The following is a 22,490-nucleotide window of genomic DNA, read 5'->3' on the forward strand; positions in this document are numbered from 1 at the left end:
GAAGATAAACAAAATATCACACACACACACACACACACACACACGATCAGCCTTTAAAAAGCAAAGGTGCTGAGAGAGAGGTGACTCAGGGAGGTTAAGAGCACTGGGTGCTTTTCAAGAGGCCCTGGAACCCACATGACAGCTCACAATCATGACCAGCTCTATGAGATCTGATGATGCCTCTTCTGGGCTCTGAGGGCACCAGGCATGTACATGGTACACAGACATACGTGCTGGCAAAACACTCATACACATTTAAATATATATGTTTGGTTTTTCGAGACAGGGTTTTCTCTGTGTAGTTTTGGTGCCTGTCTGGATCTCAATCTGTAGACCAGGCTAGCCTTGAATTCACAAAGATCCAACTGGCTCTGCTTTCCGAGTGCTGGGATTACAGGCGTGCGCCACCACTGCCTGGCAAAAATCTTTTTTTTTTTTTTTTTAAAGCAAGAGTGTATGCTAGAATATGATGGATGAACACTGAAGACATCATTTGAATGACATAAGCCAGATACTGAATGAAGTACCTGGATCAGTCAAATCCATAGAAATAGAGAGAACAGTAGCCATGGTGAGGGAAAATGGGAAAATTGCATTTAATAGGTACAGAGATCTAGGTGAGGAAGAGAAAAACATCCTGGAGATGTAACCCCATGAATATGGCTATTGCCATGGAACTGTTCACTGAGAATGGTAATGGAGGCAGGGAACAGGACAAATTTCTAGCATCCCTCTCAGAAGGCTCTTCTCACCCCCACAACCCAGTGGAGGCAAAGGGCCTAAGGTATCTGGGCATACTCCCTCTTCTCTGCTACTTTGCTCCCAGAAGTCCAGCCCAGAAGTGCCCCATGGGAAATTTTGTGTGTGTGTGTGTGTGTGTGTGTGTGTGTGTGTGTGTTTCCCTGGATAGTTTGGAAGAGATCTGCTGACACCAGGCCCTGTCTATCTCCTGTGATCCTCTCTGCCCTCTGGTAGCTGGCACACTAGTGGAACACAGTGGGCCAGGACAAGGTAACTAACTGGGTTTGCTCAGGGAATTGGAGGTCATCAGACATGGCAACAACCACTCTTACCCACTTACTATCTTGCTGGCCCAGGCACAAAGTTTTGTTTTGTTTAAGCCAAATAGAAGAGAAAGGCATAAAGGAAGACCAGCAACCATCCTCCCCTCCGATTCCTTGTTCTTTTTGGTGGTTGTTGTCTTGAGACGGGGTTTCCCTTGTGTAACCCTGGTGTGGTGAAACTTGTTCTGTAGACCAGGCTGGCCCGAACTCAGAGATCTGCCTGTCTCTGTCTCCTGAGTGCTGGGATTAAAGGTGTACACCACCACTTGGTTTCAATTCCGTATTATTATTAAACTGAGGAGGCACATGTGGCTTGTAACTACCACACTAGACAGTGCAGAATCAGCATAGAATGTCTATTATTCTTCAACAAAGATCAAATACTTACAATGCTTCCAGGTCCTATCAAGCAAAGCAAGAAGATTAAGAGTGTGGCCTCTAGGCCCCTGATGCTGGCGTTAAAATCCTGCCCTGTTCTTCATTTTCCATGTGACTTTGGACTTCAGTTCTGTACGTCAGTTACTTCACCTATAAAGTGAGATAATGACAGCAAGGACTTCATAGGTTGTCATGAGCATCAGATAATTAATACCTACAAAGGGCTCAGGAAAGTTTCCAACAAACACACAGGCAGCACACAGTAAAATACTTTGATTTGCCTGTTATTAACAAATAAACTTAGTAATTTGAAAACAAAATATAGATGTTGTGGTTTGGATGTGAAGTATCTCCCAGTACTCAAAAGTTTAACAGTTTGTTTTTTGCTTTTTTTTTTCCTTGTCTGGAGGATCTAATCCCTGAGTCGATTGGATCAAAATGACTGTGACTTACCTAAAGAATGATTATCTCACCTAAGTGTTCATACCTGGCTGGCAGTATTGGGCAGTGAAGGAAAAGTTCAGAGTCTAGTTGCAGGAAATAGGTAACTGGGAGCAAGTCCACGGGTGCTACACCTTGCCTCAGGCCCCTTTCCTCCTCTCTCTCTCTCTCTCTCTCTCTCTCCTTCCCTCCCTCCCTCCCTCCCTCCCTCCCTCCCTCCCCCGCCCCTGCTTCCTGATGCCATGAAGACAACAGCTGCACTCCACCGGACCTCTGCACCATCATGTTCCTCCTCACAGCAGGCCCAGAAACAACAGAGCTAGTCAAGCATGCACCAACACTTCTGAAATGGTGGCCAACAGCGGTCTTTCCTCCTTCTCAGTAGAAATTCTGAGGCATTTGACACAGCAACAGAACACTGACTAAGTAGGTTTCTGGCTTTTTCTTTTTTCCCTTTTTTAGAAGGCCTGGCAGCCCTGGCTTACATCCCCACAATGCTGTGATTAACTAGGGCTGAATAGTGGCCTCTGAGGGAAGACGGGGTGCAGACTTTCCAGTTGCCAAATGTTCTCTTTGTGGTGTTGCATCAGCCTCTCACAGCAGGCCCCTTTTTCTAATTTGTACAATAGCCCAGTATGGGTTAGTGGGCCACCCTGGGGGAGGGACAAACACCCACACAAAAATCAGGAGACTAGCAGGTGATCGGTTCAGACAGAGATAGCTAATGTCCGATTCTGAGCCATAATCTGGACTGTATAATGCTGTTGTCGTGTGCCTCAAATCTTTAGGGGCATCTGCCACATGAACAGTGTTTCGGGGGGCAGGGGATCAAGAAATGCAGGAGTCCCACGTGCACAAACACTAGTGAGGAGAGCAGGAGTGTGGAGTGAAAATGGAGAATTTCAAACACCGAGGAGCCCCTTGAAACATCGGAGTTTTACAAGGCGCCCTAGAAGCTGGAGTCATTGTACTTGAGTAATGAAGAGAAGTTGAGGCTGGAATCAATGGCAACTCCCAGGCAGACACTGGGTCATAGACTCATAGACTGGAGTAGGAGAGGAGAGAATCAGACACGTGCAAGTTTGTGGGTTCCTTTGAATTTCCATGTCTTTATTCGCTTCCTGTATTTCTTGTGAAACTGAGGATCGAACCCAGTGCTTTGTACATGCTATAAGGAAAACAATTCTCATCCCAAACGTTCTTCACTTAAAGTGAGGCATTAGAGCCCAGACTCAATACCCAAGCCCTCCCCACTTCTGTTAGTTTTGAGACAGGGTCCCATTTGGCTCAGGCAGGCCTTGAAATAGCCAAGGATGACCTTGAATTCCTGATTCTCCTGCCTCCACCTCCCCAGGGCTGCAATTCCAGTCACACACCGTCATATCTGGCTTTCGTGATTTTATTTGGAAAATACAGTGTCAACCTCAGTCCAGGCTTTCCCCAACACACACACACACGCACACGCACACGCACACGCACACACATCATGTGCTTGCTTATACAGCTGTAGGTCTCACTTCCATTCTTTGAAGGCTGGGATTGCTACCTTTCAACACTGCCTGTCACAGAACCTGGGTCCTTTTTGCTTCTCCAGAGACTGAACCCACAAACACTGACGTGAAAGAAGAAAGAATGGCAGTGTAAACCTACCTGCTGAGGAAGTCTGATGACTATTATCACACACGGAAGCCAAAGTTGCTCTTCAAGGTGTTCAGTGGGATTGGGCCGGGACAGGGCGCAGTGGAAACAGACCAGGAAGCCAGGCTCAAGCCAGACAGCCAGGTGGAATCTTGGATAATCTTTTGGCCCTGGGTTCTTGTGTATGAAATGAATGGATCAGACCTGCATGTTTTCTAGTTTTAATAGTAACAGACAAAGGCTAGGTCAGTGTTGATTTGCCACTAAGATGACTCAAACACAGTTAGATTGATTGATTGACTGAAAGAGTCTCACTTTGTAGCCTAGGTGGGCCTTAAACTCATGGCAATTCTTCTGCCTCAACCTCTCCAGTTCTGGAATTACAAATGTGAGTCACTACCCCTGGCTTAATAAAATTGTTTTAGAAATACCTACTTGGGGCCAGTGAGATCGTTCAGCAAGTGTCTTGGTTGGGGTTTCTATTGCAGTGATTGAGTACCATGATCCAGAGCAATTTGAGGAGGGAAGGGTTTCTTGCAGCTTACACCTCTCAGGTCATACTGTATTGTTGAGGGAAATCAGGACAGAAAGTCAAACAGGCCAGGAACCTGCAGTTAGAAATTGATGCAGAGGCCATGGAGGAGTGCTGCTTACTGGCTTGCTCTCCTTGGCTTGTTCAGTCTGCTTTCTTGTAGAACCCAGGACCACCTGAGTGACACTGCCCACAGTGAGCCAGTGCCCTCCCACAACAATCATAGGTCAAGATGCACTACAGCCTTACCCACAGACCAATATGGTGAAGGCATTTTCTCAACCAAGGTTCCTCCTTCCAAAATGACTCTAGCATGTGTCAAGTTGACATAAACTAGGCAGCACAGCAGCTGGTAAAGGTACTTATTGACAAGTTTGGTGTCCTGAGTTCCATCCCTGGGAGGCACATGGTGGAAGGAGAGAACTAACTCTCCTAAGTTGTCCTTGGACCTCCTCATTGTTTGTTTTGTTTTTAGAGAGAATCTCACTGTGCATCCCTGGCTAGCCTAGAACACTCTCTGTAGATCAGCCTGGCACTTCAGTCCTCTTACTTCTAAGATCAATGCTGGGGTTAAAGGAGTGTCCCTCCATATCCAGCTGTTAAAGAAAGTTAAAAGAAGGAGGAGGAGGAGGAGGAGGAGGAGGAGGAGGAGGAGGAGGAGGAGGAGAAGAAGAAGAAGAAGAAGAAGAAGAAGAAGAAGAAGAAGAAGGAGAAGAAGAAGAAGAAGAGGGGGGAGGAGGAGGAGGAGGAGGAGGAGGAGGAGGAGGAGGAGGAAGAAGATGATGATCTGGGACCTGGCTTGGTGGCACATGCCTTTAATCTCATTGTTTGGGAGGCAGAGGCAGGTGACTCTCTATGAGTTCGAGGCCAGCCTGGTCTACAAAGCAAGTTCCAGGATACACAGGGCTACACAGAGAAACTCTCTCTCAAAACAAACAACCCAAAAACCAAGAACAAAAAAAAAGGACTATCCTATATGACTAAGAATGGTGACAATGGCTGTAGTCCCAGAACTCAGGAGGCTGAGGAAGGAGGAAGGACAGTTCAGTGAGGAGCTGCAGAGATGGCTAAGCAGTAAAGAGCACTGAACCTACACAGTGGCTCACAACTGTCTGTAACTCTAGTTCTAGGGGATCCAACACCCTCTTCCGACCTCCATTGACAACAGGCACATGTGTGGTGCACAGACATACCTGTAAGCAAAACATCCATACCCATACAATAAAATAATGTTTAAAAATAATTTAAAAAACTGGTAGAAAGAAAGATAGTTCAAGGCCAAGAACTCTAGCCAGGAAATGAGCTCTGACAGTGCCCTAAAGTGAGCATCATTGTTCTGCCACAAAGCATGGATTAACAATAGATGGTCTTTAATAGCATTTCAGCTCAGAAACCCTAGCAAGCCCATGATCTGAACTCATCAAAAGGATGTCAGCCTCAGTGTGGGTGTTCTCAGTGAGTCAAAGGGCTGCAAGTGAGAGATGCCTCCTGAACTCCCAGGGTTTCTCCAGGCATGTTCCCATATCTTATTCCCAACTCTTATGTCTACATTCCACAGTAGGTGCTGGTACATCTGACATCAGGAGCCAGACAAATGAGGAGGACCTTGAGTTCTGGACTCCTCCCATGGCTAGAGTCCAAGGGCTGAAGACCAGACTTTTATCGGAGTCCATTACTGGCCCAGCCCAGGTGACTACTTGGCAATGGACTTTGTTAAGTGTCCCTGAAGTAGCACTTTGGCTGATGCTCTCAGCCCTGCTAGGCCTCGCGCCTCAAGGGACCTGTTTCTAGCCTTGCTATAGTGAAGGTCAGGGAAGGACCCTCTGGGAGATTTTCTAGGGTGAGAGATATGCTAGGAAGGTCAGGCAGCAAGGCCCACTTTTGAAAAGTGGCCAAAAAAAAAAAAAAAAAAAAAAAAAGTGCTTCTTTGAATCATTGGGTGGATGTATCCCTGCTCATCTGTCCAGTTACCCCCCATCTAGTTCTTCCCTTCAGATAAATTTGCAAATGTGAATGTGGTAGGTTAATTTTTTTAGTTTGCCCGTGTCGTGTGTGTGTGTGTGTGTGTGTGTGTCCTTGAATGCATGTTGACATGCTGAGAACTTTCCCTGAGGAAAGATTATATTAGTTTATTTCAAACAGCATTGTTTGATGCCTGGTCACCAACAGTTTGGGGATTTTTTTTTTTTTTTTTTAATATTAAGATCATGGCTGTATTTAAGAAAAAAGGAAGGGAGCTGGTGAAATGGTTCAGTGAGGTGGTGTGTGCATATGTACTTGTGTGAAAGACAGACGACAGACAGACGGACAGACACACACACACACACACACACACACACACACACACACACCACAAATATAATTGAAAAAAAAATTCAAAGTCCATGGCTGTAACTCTTTGTTTTAGTCTTTGACTCAATAATTCCAATTGTGTGAATTTTTAAAAAATCCAAATTCCACGCAGCTTACGCTGACCTACTGGTACACAATGGGTTTTTTGTTGTTGTCTGAGTAAGCCTATTGCTTTGAGCAATCATCACTGTGTCCTCGGCAAAGCACCTTTAATTGAGGCAGATGCATCTCCCCATCTTCAGGTACTGGGAGAGGAGGGGCAGAGGGTAATTCAGACTCCTGGGACAATGTCAACTTTGTTTAGACACCACCAGTGTCTTCTCTTTTCAAGGTGAACCACTTGCTTCTTTCTACCTTCAGCCTTTAGAACCTCACTTCACCTTCCTCAGTGACAGCAGACCTTGGCTTAGACATAGCTGTTTGCTCCACCCTGTCAGAGGTCAGTGGTGACATGTGTCCAGGTACTTTTGCTGCAGTACTTAAAAGGCAGGGAGATGAGGTGATAGGATAATGGTATTTTCACTTTCTCATACTCTCTCCATTCTTTTGGGAGGAGGGGTTGAGATGATGTCTCATGGATCCCAGGCTGGTACAGCTCAGAATGATTTTTTTTTTCCCCCCGAGACAGGGTTTCTTTGTGTAGTTTTGGTGCCTGTCCTGGATCTTGCTCTGTAGATCAGGCTGGCCTCGAACTCACAGAGATCCACCTGGCTCTGCCTCCCGAGTGCTGGGATTAAAGTCGTGTGCCACCACCACCCGGCCAGAATGACCTTGAACTCCTGATCTTTTGGCCTCCATCTCTCAAGTACTTGATTGTAGTTGTATGGTTCTCCTTCCTTTTTGAAACAGGGTCTGATTATGTAACCCAGACTGGCCCCTGCCTCTACCTCCTGACCTGGAATTACAGGCATGAGCCACCACACCTGGCTGAGAGGCAAGATTTGTAAGACGTGATTAGGCTGTGAGGGCCCTGCTCTCACTAGGGGAGTAATGCTGTCATTGTGGAAGCGCATTCATTATCATTGGCATTGGACTTACTACAAAAGGATGAATATTACCCCCCCCCCCTTTTAAATCTCTTGTCCTTCTGCTTTCTACCTTGAGATGACACATTAAGAAGATCTTTACTGGGGCTGGAGAGGTGACTCAGAGGCTGAGGGCACTTGTGGCTCTTGTAGAGAAAGAACCCGGGTTCACTTCCAGGAATCCACATGGCTGCTCTTAACTGTGTGTAACTCTAGTTCCAGGGCGTCTGACACCCTCTTCTGGCCTCTAGGGGCACCTGAATGCTCATGCTGTATTTGAACTCACACAGGCACACACAAATATTTCTTGTTTTTGAGACAAAGTCTCATCATGTAGTCCTTGCTGCCCTGGAACTTGTTATGCAGACCTGGCCGGCTTCCAACTCACAGAGGGATTAAAGGTGTATGCTACCACAGCTGCCTTTGTCTTTTGAGAGAAGGTCTCAAGTACTCCAGGCTGATCTCAGACCTTCTTTGTAGCCAAGAATGACCTAAATATGCTGATTCTCTGCCTCTAACTCCCAAATGTTGAAACTACAGGAGTTACCATCACATCTTTTCTAAAATGTATTGTGTGGTTTGGGTGTTTTATTGTGTGCATGCATTCCTGTGTGTTTGAGACAGGGTCTTATGATGTAGTCCTATCTAGACTGGGACGCCCTATGTAGACCAGGCTGGCCTAGAACCTGTAGCTGAGCCTCTTGCTTCTGTCTCCCTAGTACTGGGATTACAAGGGTCAACCACCACACCTGGCTTAATAAAACCCCTTTAATTGGAGCCTGGAATGAAGTTGACTCCTAGGCAACAGCTAGACAGGAGGCAACCTGCACAGGCAAACATCTCCTCACCTCAATGTAGACAGCTCAAGCAGGCACAGCAGCTTGGCATGTCTAGGCTTGAGCTCAGAACCAGATTCTCTCTGTGTTTCCACTCTATCCTTGTAGAAAAGGAGGGATTTCATGATTGAGCTAGGTTGTCAGCACGCAGTCACGCATCATCACACGACCCCATCATCACACTACTTCCCAGTCACACACTATCACACTACCTCCCAGTCACATGTCATCACACTGCCCCTTTTCCATCCTCTTCTATCCCAGCCCGAGCCAATAAGACGCTCATCTGTTCCACCTGGAGCAGGAGGCCACCAACAAACAAAGATCCTGTACAGACTGTCCTTTCAGGACTTATTCCTTGGTGTGTTTGCATAACTCCCTCAGCACCACAGAGGTAAAGGACTGGGGAGAATCTGAGTCTGGTTTTGACTGAGTTTACCCGGAGGTCATCATTTTTGCTTGTAGAGACCTTATGATACAAGAAAGAAAATTTATGCAGCTACAGAAAAATAGAACCACTACTTCTGAATTCACACAATTAAAATTTTTGACTCTCTTTCCTTCAAGACAGGGTCTCATCTCAGGCTATGTAGCACGAATCCTAATTGGTCTTAATAAAAATCCCAGAGCCAGATATCAGGGTAAATACTGAAAAATCAGAGAGACAAAGGAATAAGCCACAGCCACCTGTCACCTCACCAACTCCTCAGCCCATAGCTAAAGATGACCTTGAACTTCTGACACTCTTGTCTCCACTTCCAAAGTCCTGGGATTCAAGGCATATGCTACTGCTCCTGGTTTATGTGGTCTGAGGGTCAAACTCAAGTGTCTTGTACATGGTCGGCAAGCACTCTACCAACTGAGCTACATCCCCAGCCCCATAAATGTGTGTATTACTTTAAGCACGGTTTGACCCATGACTTGAAGTTGAAGAGATTGGAAAAGAAAAGGAACATGAACAGGACGGGACAGGTCCTGCTTAACTCTGTCCTCTGTGGCTCTAAGTTAGTCATCAGTTATCTCATTCTTCCCGCCTGGTAGGTAAATATTGGGTGATGTCATGGACATGATGAGCCAAAAAATGGTGGACCTGATGAGTGTGAGCCTTTGTTTATGGGAAGGAGAGGAAACCTCTGTAGCTGAATAAGTCATCAGTTTTCCAAGTGTGGTTCTGGTCTTACCACTTACCACTGCTGGCTAAGAATGCAACTTAGCCAGCTGAGGCTTTGATCCCAGCACTCTGGAGGTAGTGAGTTGGAGGCCAGCCTGGTCTACATAGTGAGTTCCAGGCTAGCCAGAGTTACATAGTAAGACACTATTGCCAGGCAGTGGTGGCAGACACCTTTAATCTCAGCACTTAGGAGGCAGGCAGATCTTAGTGAGTTTGAGGACAGCCTGGTCTACAAAGCGAGTTCCAGGACAGCCAGGACTGTTACACAGAGAACACCCCCTCCCAAGACACTATCCCACCCCTACACAAAAACAAAAACGAAAAAGAAATACAACTTGTTAGATCCCACCCCAGAGCTCCTGCAACAATATCTCTGAGAACAGGGCTATCAGTGTGTGTAGTAGACTATTTTAAGGCGTGTTACTTTTGCTTATGTTGCATTTGGTTAACTCTGTGAAGCTGTGTGACTGTGCCTGTCTAAAACACCTGATGGTCTAATAAAGAACTGGCCAAGAGCAAAGCAGGAGAAGGATGAGTGGGGCTGGCAGGCAGAGAGAATATATAGGAAAAATCTTAGAGGAAAGGAGAGCTAGGAGGCAGAGGAGGGTGACTCCAGGGGTCAGCCACTCAGCTACACAGCAAGCCACAGAGTAAGATTTACAGAAGTTAGAGAAAAGGAAAAGCCCAGAGGCAAAAGATAGTCGGAATAACTTAGGGAAAGCTGGCTAGAAACAAGCCAAGCTAAGGCTGGACATTTGCAATTAAGAATAAGCCTCTGGGCTGGGTGGTGGTAGCGCACACCTGTAATCCCAGCACTCAGGAGGCAGAGGCAGGCGGATCTCTGTGAGTTCGAGGCCAGCCTGGTCTACAAAGCGAGTTCTAGGACAGCCTCCAAAGCTACAGAGAAACCCTGTCTCGAAAAGCAAACAAACAAACAAAAAGAATAAGCCTCTGTGTGTGATTTATTTGGGAGTCCCCCCCAAATAGACTACAGACCGAACAACAATAAGTGTGCACTCCAGCAAGCCTGATGGGTTCGACTCAAATTTGATGACCATATTCTTTTGTGTAATTTATTTACTATGTGATCACCTCAGTTGCAGCTTTTAGAAATTTTTTCTTTTCTTTTCTTTCTTTCTTTTTTTTTTTTTTTTTTTGCCGGAGCTGAGGACCGAACCCAGGGCCTTGTGCTTGCTAGGCAAGCGTTCTACCACTAAGCTAAATCCCCAACCCCACAAATGTTTTAAATATGTATTATGCCATGGGTAACTAAGGTTAGTGTATGGAGGTCAGAGAACAACTTTGTGGAGATAGTTCTCCTTTATCCAGGTTTTGGGGGCCAAACTCAGGCTGTCAGGCTTCTATAGCAAGAACTTTTATCTACTTATGTGTGGCTATCCTCTAAGCCAGGTAACCATCATCTTGGGAAATTCAGCTGTGCCCTCTTGCAAAAGGATTGTCCCAGCAGGATTTGTTGACTATATACATGCCCTCATGGAAGGACAGCGAGGGTCATGAGACCCTCACCTGAGTTTCCAGCTCTCCCATTGTATGCAACTCTGCCCTAATTGCCTGTGGGCTCCAGGAAAATCTGGGAGACTGTAGGAAAAGGGGCTCCATCTCTTTCTTTATGGGGAAACCCTCATTTCTGCTGGGGGAGGAGCACCCACACCCCTCTAAGTAACCCCTCACCTCTGCTCTCTAAGGAAGCCCAATAAACTCACTGGTTCCCCAGAGTGAACTTTGGTGGGACCATGCATCGGCTTGTCGTGAGGAACTTAGAAGGGACAGATGCAATTTGTCTTCCCATGAATTTTAGCAAGATCACTGAACCATCTCACCTGCCCTGGATCTTTTTTTAAAAAAACAACCAAAAAAACAAAATATACCATGCAATTTTATTCAGTAATAAAAAGAAATGAGTATAGCTGTCTCTCCACATCAATATGTCACCATCCACAGATTTGACAACTGAAAACAAAACATTTTTCGGGGCGGTGGTGGCACACACCTTTAATCCCAGCACTCGAGAGGCAGAGGCAGGTGGATCTTTGTGAATTCAAGGCCAGCCTGGGCTACAGAGTGAGTTCCAGGGAAGGTGCAAAAGCTACACAGAGAAACCCTGTCTAGAAAAAACAAAACAAACAAACAAAAATTGAAAAACACCTGCACATATACATTTTTCTTACTATTTTCTACTCAATACAGCATAACCATTTCCATATCATTTATATTAAATTAGGTATTACAAGTAATATAGAGATGATTTCACTCACAAGAGGATGTTCAAGGGTTATATGCAAATAACATGCACTTTTTAAAAGGGGACTTGGGCATTTGCAGATTTTGGTATCTGCTACCATTTTCCCCTCAGATACTGAGGGAGACTACTTTTGAAATAGTTAAGTTGATGAAAGTGCATTATAGGACTGGGGTTGCCAAAGGCTGAGGGGAGGAAAAAATGAAGAGTTTCTGTTCAACAGATGTGTTAGCTCATTTTCTGTTGTAACAAAATATCAAGGCTTGGTTTTGGAGGCTGAAAGGCCAAGGTGCAGAGGCCTCCATGGTGGATGGCAGCACAATGATGAGAACCCATGCAGAAGAGTTTCCACAATGAAGCAAAAAGCCAGGAGGATTCAGGATCCTACCTTGGTTTTTTTGTTTTTAACAATTCACTTTCCTGGGAACTGAGGTCTCTGAAGAGCATTGCCCCTTTCTGAGGGGCAACTGGGTTTGTTTTTGTGACAGGCTTGCTATGCTGTCCCTGCCAACCTAGGGTTTGCTGTGCAGCCTAGGCTGGCTTTGAATTTATGACCCTCCTGCCCCTCTTTGCCATGAGTGGGGTGTGTACTGCCGCATCTGACTCAAGGCTTTATTACTACTTTTGAGACAGATTCTTCTATCTCAGGCCTTGAACTCACAGTGTAGCTAGGGATGACCTTGAACTGATCTCATTTTTTACCTCCCAAGTGTGGGGATTGCAGGCAGATGTAACTATATCCAGACTGTTTTATTTATTCATGTGGATATAGTTTTTATTTATTTTTTTTACTACACTCCTTATTTTTTTATTTAGTGTGTGTGTGTGTGTGTGTGTGTGTGTGTGTGTGTGTGTGTGTGTGTGTGGTGTAGGTGAGGGCATGCCAGGGCAGTGTAAGAAGTTAGAGGACAACTTCCACTTTGCTGAGGCAGGGTCTCTTGTCTCTGCCACAATGAATAATCCAGGTAACCGGCACTTGGCCGTCTCAAAATTCTCAGACTTTTGTGTCTGCTTCCCATCTCCCTGGAGAGCTGGAATGCTGGGTTACATATATGGAATACCTCTTGAGGCTTTTTAAAAAGACATGTTCTAGGACTCAGGTAACTAGGCTTGAGCCATTATGCCAGCCCACCTTTTTTTTTTTTTTTTGAGACAGGGTCTCATGTTAGCCTTGGCTAACCTCCAATTAATTTTGCCATTGAGGATGGACTTGAACTCCTGGTGCTCTGTTTCCATTTCTAACATTTTGGAATTATAGGTGCATACTGGCAGCCTAGCTTTCTACATTTTTATTATTATTCATTTTTTAAAAATCACGAAAAGAAAAACCAGGGAGTGGTGGTGGCACACGCCTTTAATCCCAGCACTCAGGAGGCAGAGGCAGAGGATCTTTGTGAGTTTGAGGCCTGGTCTACAGATAGAGTTCTAGGACAGTCAGGGATACACAGAGAAACATTGTCTTGAAAAAACAAACAAAAAATCATGCCATAATTATCTCATTTTCCCTCCACTTTTATGTGCTCTTATGTGATGTACATATGTGTATGCATGATTTGAACGTGTATGTGTATTTGTGTGTGTACATATGGTGGGACCTGGAGATGATATCATGTCCTCCATTACTCTTCCACCTTATTCACAGAGCCAGGGTCTTTCAGTCAAACCCAGACATGCCTAGTCGTATCCCCTGTCCTGACTTCTGAGGCTGGAATTGTAGACAAGCCAGTGGTTCTCAACCTTCCTAATGGTGCGGCCCTTTAATATAGTTCCTCCTGTTGTGCTGACCAACCATAAAATCATTTTATTGCTACTTCATAACTGTAATTTTGCTACTGCTATGAATTATAGCATAAACATCTGTGTTTTCCTATGATCTTAGGAGAACCCTGTGAAGGGATGTTCAATCCCCAAAGGGCATGCTTCTCACAGGTTGAGAACCACTGGTCTGAAGAGATGGCTCAGTGGTTAAAAGTGTTACCGCTCTTGCAGAAGACCTGAGCTTTATTTCTGTTGTTTTATCTTGGGCTCAGTGGCTGCACCTTAATCTACTGCTGTTTCAGCCGACAACTGAGACTCCGCCGTTACCGGCCTGGCTGCTTAGGCTGCAGCCTGGTGGGAATTCTGTTCCCACAGGCACTGGCTCTCCGGCTGCCACTAGGTAGCTTTAACTAAATTTCTATCGTTCTATTTTTAAATAAGACTCGACATTCAAAGGCTGAAAACTTGCTACCTCAGAGAGGTTGAGTAGCACCTAGCTAACCTTCTCTCCTTGATGGCATCTCCCAAAAGGCCAGTCTTCCATGCCAAAACAAACAAAAAATCTGCTGCACTTAAAATCCCTCCCTACTATTGCCGGTTCGACCCTCTCTCTTCCAGATGCCCTCTGATACTCTATGATACTTTCTGTCAGCTACCTGCTAACTCAGACTCCTGACCCAAGGTAATTTTCTTTAGTTAAAACAAATACTAAGTCGGGGTTCACAGTGATCAAATATTCCCCAACACATTCCTAGTAAGGACATTAGGGGGCTCACACCATTTGTAATTCTAGCTCCAGGGAGATTCAATTCCTCTGGCTTCTGTGGGTACATGCACAGATCCATACAGATACACATAGACACAGGGAGAGAGAGAGAGAGAGAGAGAGAGAGAGAGAGAGAGAGAGAGAGAGAGAGAGAGAGAGAGACTAAAATACCAAATAAATCTAGAGACTGGAGAGATGGCTCAGCAGTTAAGAGTACAGGCTGCTCTTCCAGGGGACCCAGGTTCAATTCCCAGCACCCACATGGTGACTCACAATCACATGTAACTCCAGTTCCAGGGGATCTGGTGCCCTCTTCTGGTGTCCAAGGGCACCAGGCACAAAAGTACAGCATAGACACACATGCAAGCAAAAACAAACACCTATATGCACAAAAGATTAATAAATTAAAATAAATATGTAAAAAAAATCTTTGAATACAGCCTGGAGACATATACAGCTCAGTAGATAGAGTGCTTGCTTAACATGTATGAAGCCTAGGTTGGACCCACAGCACCTCAGAAGCTGGGCTTTTGGCTACATATCTGTAATCCTACTACTTGGGAAGTGGAGACAGAAAGATCAGATATTTAAAGTTGAGACCAACATGATGGTTTAGCACATGAAGGGGCTTGCTGCCCTGGTTCAGCTCTCCAGAACGCACATGGCAGAGAGAGAGAGAGAGAGAGAGAGAGAGAGAGAGAGAGAGAGAGCGCGCTGACCCCTGCAAGTTGGCATCTGACCTCCACATGTGTTCTATCATGATTCATGTGTACGCGCACATATACACACACATCATATACACAATGAATAAATAAATCTTTGGAAAAGGTCCAAAGCTGGACATGGTGGCACATGCCTTTAATCCTAGCACTGGGGAGACTGACAGGCAGCAGATCTTTGTGAGTTCTAGGTCAGCTAGGGCTACTTAGTGAGACTCTGTTTTTGTTCTTTTTGAGAGAGTTTCTCTGTATAACAATCTTGGCTGTCCTGGAACTCACTCTGTAGCCCAGGCTGGCCTCAAATTCACCAAGATCCACCTGCCTCTGCCTCCCAAGTACTGGGACTAAAGTTGTGTGCCACCACGGCCTGGCAGAAACTGTTTTAAGAACAACAAAATCAGAGGCTGGATCAGTGGTTCTCACCCTTCCTAATGCTGATCCTTTCATATAGTTCCTCATGTTGTGATGGCCCCAACCATAAAGTTATACTTCGTAACTGCAGTTTTCCTACTGAATCGTATCTGATATGCAAATCCTGTGAAAGGATCCTTTGACCCTCAAAAGGGTTGCAACCCACAGCTTGAGAACTTCTGGGCTGCTCTTCCTGGGGATTCAGGTTTGATTCCCATCACACACAAAGGTACCTCACAACCATCTTAACTCTAGTCCTAGGAGGTCTTTTCAGGGCTTCAAGGTACCTCTGGGTGGCTTTGAACTCACAAAGATCCTCCACCTGCTGAGTGCTGGGATTAAAGGCGTGTGCCACCACTGCAGATCCTGGTTTTTTTTGTTTTTTGTTTTGTTTTTTTTAATATTGAAATATATAGCCCAAAGGATACATGGTATGTATACCTAGATCACAAGATGACTAAACAGCCAGCTATGAATCTAACACTGAAGACTGTGAGCTCCACCGGTGCCCTAAATGCTTCTTCCCTGCCTTCCGCACAGTAACCACTGAATTTGTTCCATAATCTTTTGCTTTTCTTTATATTTTTTCTTTATATTTTTCACACAGATTACAAAACAGTAAATTTTTCTACTTAGCTCATTTCATAATTTAACAGAAATGCATTTGTTCTATGATTTATTATGTTTCTAAGCATAATTTATTATGCCTTGTCCATGTAGTATATAGTTCATTCATTTGAAATATGCATGGCATAAATTGTACCACAATTTGTCTACCTGTTCAAGGGTATTAGGATTCTTTATAGACTTTTAGTTTGATCAATATTGCTAAGAACATCCTTTTTTTGGAGCCCATGGGTAAGAATTGTTTCTCTGGTATATATACCCAGGAATAAAATTATGGGGTCTAGCTTTTCAGAGCTGGTGGATCAATTTATGCCCCCTACCAGTGTTCCTGTCTCAACACCTACTCCTGATGTTTTCCCAACTCCCAGCAGCATCCCTGACTTTGGGTATTTCTGCTGGTGACCATAGGAAAGCTCTCATCTTTCTTACCCAGAGCCACACCCTTTGAAATGCCCCAATGAATCTCCTCCAGAGGTGTCCTTCTGTACCCCTGTAGCCCTAACTGAACACTGTGAGCACCAGGGAGGGAGGAAATGTCAGTCATGGCGATCTTTTCATGTATCCATCAGAACCACAGGATCCTCCTGTGCATTTGTTTCTTTCTTTCTTTTTTTTTTTTGGTTTTTCAAGACAGGGTTTCTCTGTGTAGCTTTGCGCACCTTTCCTGGAACTTGCTCTGTAGATCAGGCTGGCCTCGAACTCACAGAGATCCACCTGCCTCTGCCTCCCGAGTGCTGGGATTACAGGCGTGAGCCACCACCGCCTGGCTTGTGCATTTGTTTCTTGTGCTCCACCCCAAAGTGCAGCCTAAAGCCTTGTCTCCTGAGGTGACTGAAGGCACCTCACTACTTTTCTCATCACCCCCACAGTAGCCTTTCCTGCTTCTGGGTGAACACAGTTGCCTCTGCTCCCTGTGGTCTCCATGACAGGACCAGTTACACCAGAGAATGTACCTCTGTCAGAATCTCACAGGGGTCTGCAGACAAAGTGCATTCTCACTGACTCAGACTCTCAGGGCTGCTGTCTGGGAGCCTTCTGCATAATGAGTTCCCCAGGTGACAGGCACATTCCAATTGGGGAGCTGTTGCTTTGGGACTGCTAGAACAGAGGTGAGGCCAAGGTCATCTCCAGGCTGCTTCAGCCACCCTAGAAGGATGTGGCAACTTCCATTTTCTTCGGCTTTTTCCCTACTTCTACTGCTTCTCATGGGGTAGAAGAGAGACTGAGAACAGCTGCCTGCCAATGGAGGCCTGGCCAGCTACAGAGTGGTATAGTGTTCCAATGGAATACCATTTTTCTTTGTTAAAAAAAAATTATTTTAGGGCCTGGAGAGATTCAGTAGTTAAGAGCACTGGCTGCTTTTCTAGAGGACCCAGGTTCAATTTTCAGCACCCAAATGGCAGTTCACAACTGTCTCTAACGCCAGTTCCAAGGGGATCCCACGCCCTCTTCTGGCCTCCATGGACATTGCATGCATGTGGTGCACAGACAAATGCAAGCAAAACACCATACACACAAAAATAATAAAGTGCTCCACATATTTTTTTTAGGATCAAACCCAGGGCCTTGTGCTTCCTAGGCAAGCGCTCTACCACTGAGCTAAATCCCCAACCCCGTTCAACATATTTTTTAAAAAGTTATTTTACAGCCCATTGTGGTGGTTTAACCGTGAGGCCAGCCTGCTCTACAAAGCAACTTCCAGGACTGTCAGGGCTACACAGAGAAACCTTGTCTTGAACTGCCCCCCCCCCCAAAAAAAAAAGTTATCTTATTTGTTTTCATTTTATGTGTATAGGTGTTTCAGCTGCATTTTTTTTTTTTTTTTTTTTTTTTTGAGACAGAGTTTCGCTGTGTAACAGTCCTGGCCACTGCCTGGCTGACTGCATGTATTTCTGCGTGCCACTTGTGTGCCTGTGGAGGAGCCAAAGACATTGGATCCCCTGGAACTGGAATTACAGATCTTGTGAGCTGTGCTATGGGTGCTGGGAATTGAACTTGGATCCTCTGGCAGAGCAGACAGCATTCTTAACTGCTGAGCCACCTCTCCGGCTCTGCTTTTCTAAAAGATGTATTTTATTTTTAATTTTGTGTATGTGTTTCTGTGTTCTGGGACATGCATGAGTATAGTGCCTGAAGAGGCAAGAAGAAGGATTCAGACACCCTGGAACTTGAGATACAGGCTATTGTGAGCTATCTAGCCACATCCACAAATCTACCAATAAAAATGTTCGAAAATCTTCAATAATGAAAATGTTTTTATCTTTAAAAAATTAACTTGTGGCTGGGCATGGTGGTGCGCTCCTTTAACCCCAGCACTCAGGAGGCAGAACCAGATCTCTAAGTTTGAGGCCACCTGGTCTACAAAGCCAGCTCTAGGACAGCCAGGGTTGTTATACAGAGAAACCCTGTCTTGAAAACAACAACAAAAATAAACTTTTTTTTTGCCTTGTATGAGTGTGTGGTATATGGACTTGTGTGTGTGTGCTTGTGTGCGTATATACATGTGTGGAAGCCAGAAGAGTCCATTAGATGTCCTCTATCACTGTCTCCCTATTCCTTTAAGGCAAAGTCTCTCTTTGAGCTTGAGGCTCATGTTTTCTTAACTAGGCTGGAAGCCAGCAAGCCCTGGGTATCCCTTGCCTGTTATGTGGATGGTAGGGTCCAAATTCTGGACTTTTTGATTGTGCATCATCAAGTGTTAAGTGCCAAGCCATCTCTCCAGCCCACATTTTATAGCTGTGATATATATATCTCGTGTTAGTGTATACAGGCCTTTTATACTCTATCACTGACCTAAAATGGTGTACTGTTCTTATGCTTTTTGAACAGGGTCTCAGGTAGATCAGGCTGGCCTTGAACTTGGTATGCATTACAGGATGAACTCATTTTCGTTTCAATATCCCAAAGGCTGGATTGTAGGCCTAGGACACCGTACTCAGGGTTAGATAAAGGAAGAACTGAGGGTGGAACGACTGAGGGGCTATTCACAAAGCTAATAGAAAATTAAGTAGCTGAGCTCAAAGTGGTCTAGTTGGTCATGATCTCAGTTTTATTCTGCAAGGGGGCTTAAAGTCCTTATTGCTTGAGGGAAGCAATTGGGCTCCCTTAAGACAATTATTCCTGCTGCTGCATACAGCTTTATCTATGCAGATAATTGCCCCTAGCGTGTGTAGAGGAGGGAGTCTTGTCCTTTGAGGCCTAGCACTGCTTCATAAAAGTATTTATGGATCACTCTTGCTGTTCCAGGAATGCAATACAAAACTGACGTTTTATGTCAGGTGAAGCACCTTTTGGGCAGTCTGGAACAGAACATTGTAAAAGTTGACAATTAAATGCCTAAAGGTGATAAGATCCAATATGAAGACAAGATGCCAGGATTTTATCCTTTTACTTTGAGTCCAAAGAGGACCCAGTGCTTTTTAGCCAAAGCAGTTCCCTTTTAAAAGAAGGTTTATTTAGGGTTGGGGATTTAGCTCAGTGGTAGAGCACTTGCCTAGTTCGATCCTCAGCTTAAAAAAAAAAGTTTATTTTTATGTGTTTGCTTGCATGTTTGTGCACCACATACAGGCCTCATGCCTCCAGACGAACTCCACTAGGGACTTGAGTTGTAACTCGTTTGGAGTCACTATGTGGGTGCTGGGAATCGAACCTGGGTCTTTTGTTAGAGCAGCCAGTGTTCTTAACTGCAGGGCTACCCCCCACCCCACCCCACCCCAAAGCTGTTTCTAAGGGTCAGTTATTATGATTGTGATTTTGCCCACCTCATAGGTTTATCTGTAAAAACTCAATGTGTCATCACCGAGACTTGCTGTATAATAAGTATTAATTGCCACCAAACCCAAGATTCTCCTTTTCTAGCCCTCCTTTTCCCGGCCCAAGCCTAGAGAGTATGCTTTAGTAAGCCTGGAGTGAGCTGAAGAAAGCTACTCATAAAAAACGTTTCCACTTTGCTAGGATCACACCTGTAATCCCGGCACTGAGTCAGGAAGGCCACGGCAGGAGGATGGTCCCGAGTTCGCGGCCAGTCTGGATTCCATAGCCATCCTGGACAACAGTCGAGCTCCGTCTTAACCAAAACTAAACGAGAAACAACCAGTCAAACAACAAAACAAGGCCAAGCTGTCCAGCAGACTGCTGAGCACGTCTTCCCGCTGGTTCACCGAAAAGACTCGCCTTACGGCCACACCCCCACGTTCTGGGGGAAAACGCGCACCATACCCCAGGTATCGCGACAGTTCCTTTTTTTCCTTCGGACTAGACCATAGGTCTCGCGAGAGTGGCTTGTCCAATCACGGCGCGGAGTGGCTTCACAAGATGGCGGCGCGCTGAGAGCGTAGCATCTGCGTTTCTAGGCGCTTGGCTGTGTGAGTGGGTTAGGAGCCTGGGCTTGTGCAGGCCCCAGCCATATACGCCGTCGGGCTACTACATTGGCCTTCGAGGTACGTGGTTGACACACACACATCTCTTGTCCGGTTGCGCTCATGAGTCGCTGAACCACTGGCTCACCGGCTTTTATCCTCTGGTTCTCGGCTCCTCAGGGGACCCGGGGCGGGTGTGTGCGGGCGGTAGGGTGGGTAGGTGGGAGGAGTTGAAGGAGAGACCCCCCCCCAGCCCCCACGAGCCTAGGCTGATGTTTAGAGAGCGCTGAAACCCAGGCGTGGGTGAGCCAGAGAGGTGGTAGGACTCGAGGAAAAGTCGATTTGTAACCGGGGGCATGGGCAGAAAACGGAAGTGTCGGGGTCGTGGTGGGAGGCATCTGTTGAGTTTGTTGTTCTTTTTAAAAACGCGTTTTCGCTTGTTTTTACTTTATATGGATGGGTGTTTTGCCTGCACGTATGTCCGCACCACGTGCCGACAGGGGCCAGGAGAGGATGATTCCATGGGACTGAGTTACACATGGTCGTGAGCGGCCATGTGGGTGCTGAGAATCGAACCCAGGCCCTTTGGAAGAGCAACCAGTGCTCTTAACCATTCATCCTTCTGTACAGCCCCCCAGAGTTTGATGTTCTAAAAGCCAAATTTAGACTATCCTATAGGCTATGCATTAGAAGAAATGATATTTGAGGAGGTAAAGGTCAAGAGGAACCAAGAAGCATGGAGTGTTAAAGATGAAGAAGGCTACCTTCAAGGTCTTTTGTTTTTGGACTCACTCAGAGGAGCCTTTTGTTGTTGTTGCTGAGACTCAACTGGGCAGCCCATTCAGAAAGAGAATGTTATGTTTCAGTGGCTCATACGGTGGAAAGTATTCCATAGTCATTTGCTTCATGGTGTTGGTGACTGAACCCAGTGCCTTGCATGTGCTAGGCAAATGGTCTTTCACTTTGAACTATCTCTAGGTGACTTCATATTCTCCCAGTCAACAAATAGTACAGTACCTATTCTTACAGATCTTGGTCGTGTCTGTCCCCTGAATCCCTGTGAAGTTTCTCTGTAGCTTTGGAGCCTGTCCTGGATCTCGCTCTGTAGACCAGGCTGGCCTCAGATCTCCTTTTAAGTTTTTCCTCATGGAGTTGTAGGGAAACATTTAAAAACTAAAGCAAACATGTATAGACTGTCAAGACAGGAGTTCGGGAGGTGATAGTGTGTGTTCAGGTCACTGGATGTTTTAGTGAGGTGCTCAGGAAAGAGATTAATGAGGAACATTTGACCAAAGAGCTAACAAGGTGGGGATGAGTTCAGTGTGTGTACATTTCAGGGGGAGAGCCAACCATGACAGCTGAAGAGCAGCAAGTGAGAGCTCAGAGTGATAGTGCACTCCGGAACCACAGCACTTAGGAGGGTAAGGAACTTATGACTACCCTTGGGTGTATAGTGAGTTCCTAGCCAGCCTGAGCTGCTGGAGACCTTGTCTAAGAGCAACAAAGACAATAAAAGGACAAAATACAAATGAATAGCCCTAAGGCATGAATGTGCCTGGCTGGTTCGGAAATGGCTAATAGTTCAGTGTGGCAAGAACAGTAAACTGGGTGAGAAGTGATAATACTATGCTAGGTAAGAGCTGATTCCCAGTTGACTTTGAGGAGTGCTATAGATAGATAGCTAGAAATATCTAGAATATAGAAATCCCAAAGTTAGTTAATCTGGGGTGTAGCAGCTCCTTGTAGAGCTTGCATGAGACACTGGGTTAAATTCCTAGTGAAAAAAAAAAATGTTTTTTTTCCAAAAGTTAATGAAAGGAGTGACTGTTGACTGCGTCTGTTATGACCGAATAAATAGTGTAGAAAGTGACCTGCACATATGTTCAGAGTACACGCCTGTCAGCCATGCCCTCTTTAATGGGTTGCAGAGTCCTATGTATCACTATCTCTTGAACTTGTTAGAGGAGTGCCTTTCTTTTTGTTGCTGTACGGCATTACATGAAAAAAATTTTCCTTTGATATTCTTGGAGTCTGGGCCCTGTCCTCAGTTTATGCTCCTTTTTACCAGGTCTGTAAGAGGCATGTGAATCCTAGGGAGTAAAAACTGCTTTATAGTGAGTTTCCACCTTTTGGGACCTTGAGTGCGTTGGGCAA

The 22,490-nt window shown here is 45.4% G+C and overlaps 1 protein-coding gene across 2 annotated transcripts in view; it reads left to right on the forward strand.

Moving 5' to 3' along the window:
• The first annotated feature begins 20,286 nt into the window (after positions 1-20,286).
• The window catches only part of Mettl16 (methyltransferase like 16), a 47,163-nt gene continuing 44,959 nt past the window's right edge, over positions 20,287-22,490 (forward strand). Inside the window, exon 1 of one of the 2 annotated variants that reach the window (XM_036197902.1) lies at positions 20,287-20,417. The gene's annotated coding sequence lies outside the window, so the exon portion shown is untranslated. Of the gene's footprint in view, positions 20,418-21,705; positions 21,758-22,490 lie in introns of those variants that run through there. The other variant, XM_036197903.1, reaches the window with a different exon arrangement.

The sequence above is a fragment of the Onychomys torridus genome, chromosome 8, assembly GCF_903995425.1.
Source record: "Onychomys torridus chromosome 8, mOncTor1.1, whole genome shotgun sequence".
NCBI classification, from domain to species: Eukaryota; Metazoa; Chordata; class Mammalia; order Rodentia; family Cricetidae; genus Onychomys; species Onychomys torridus.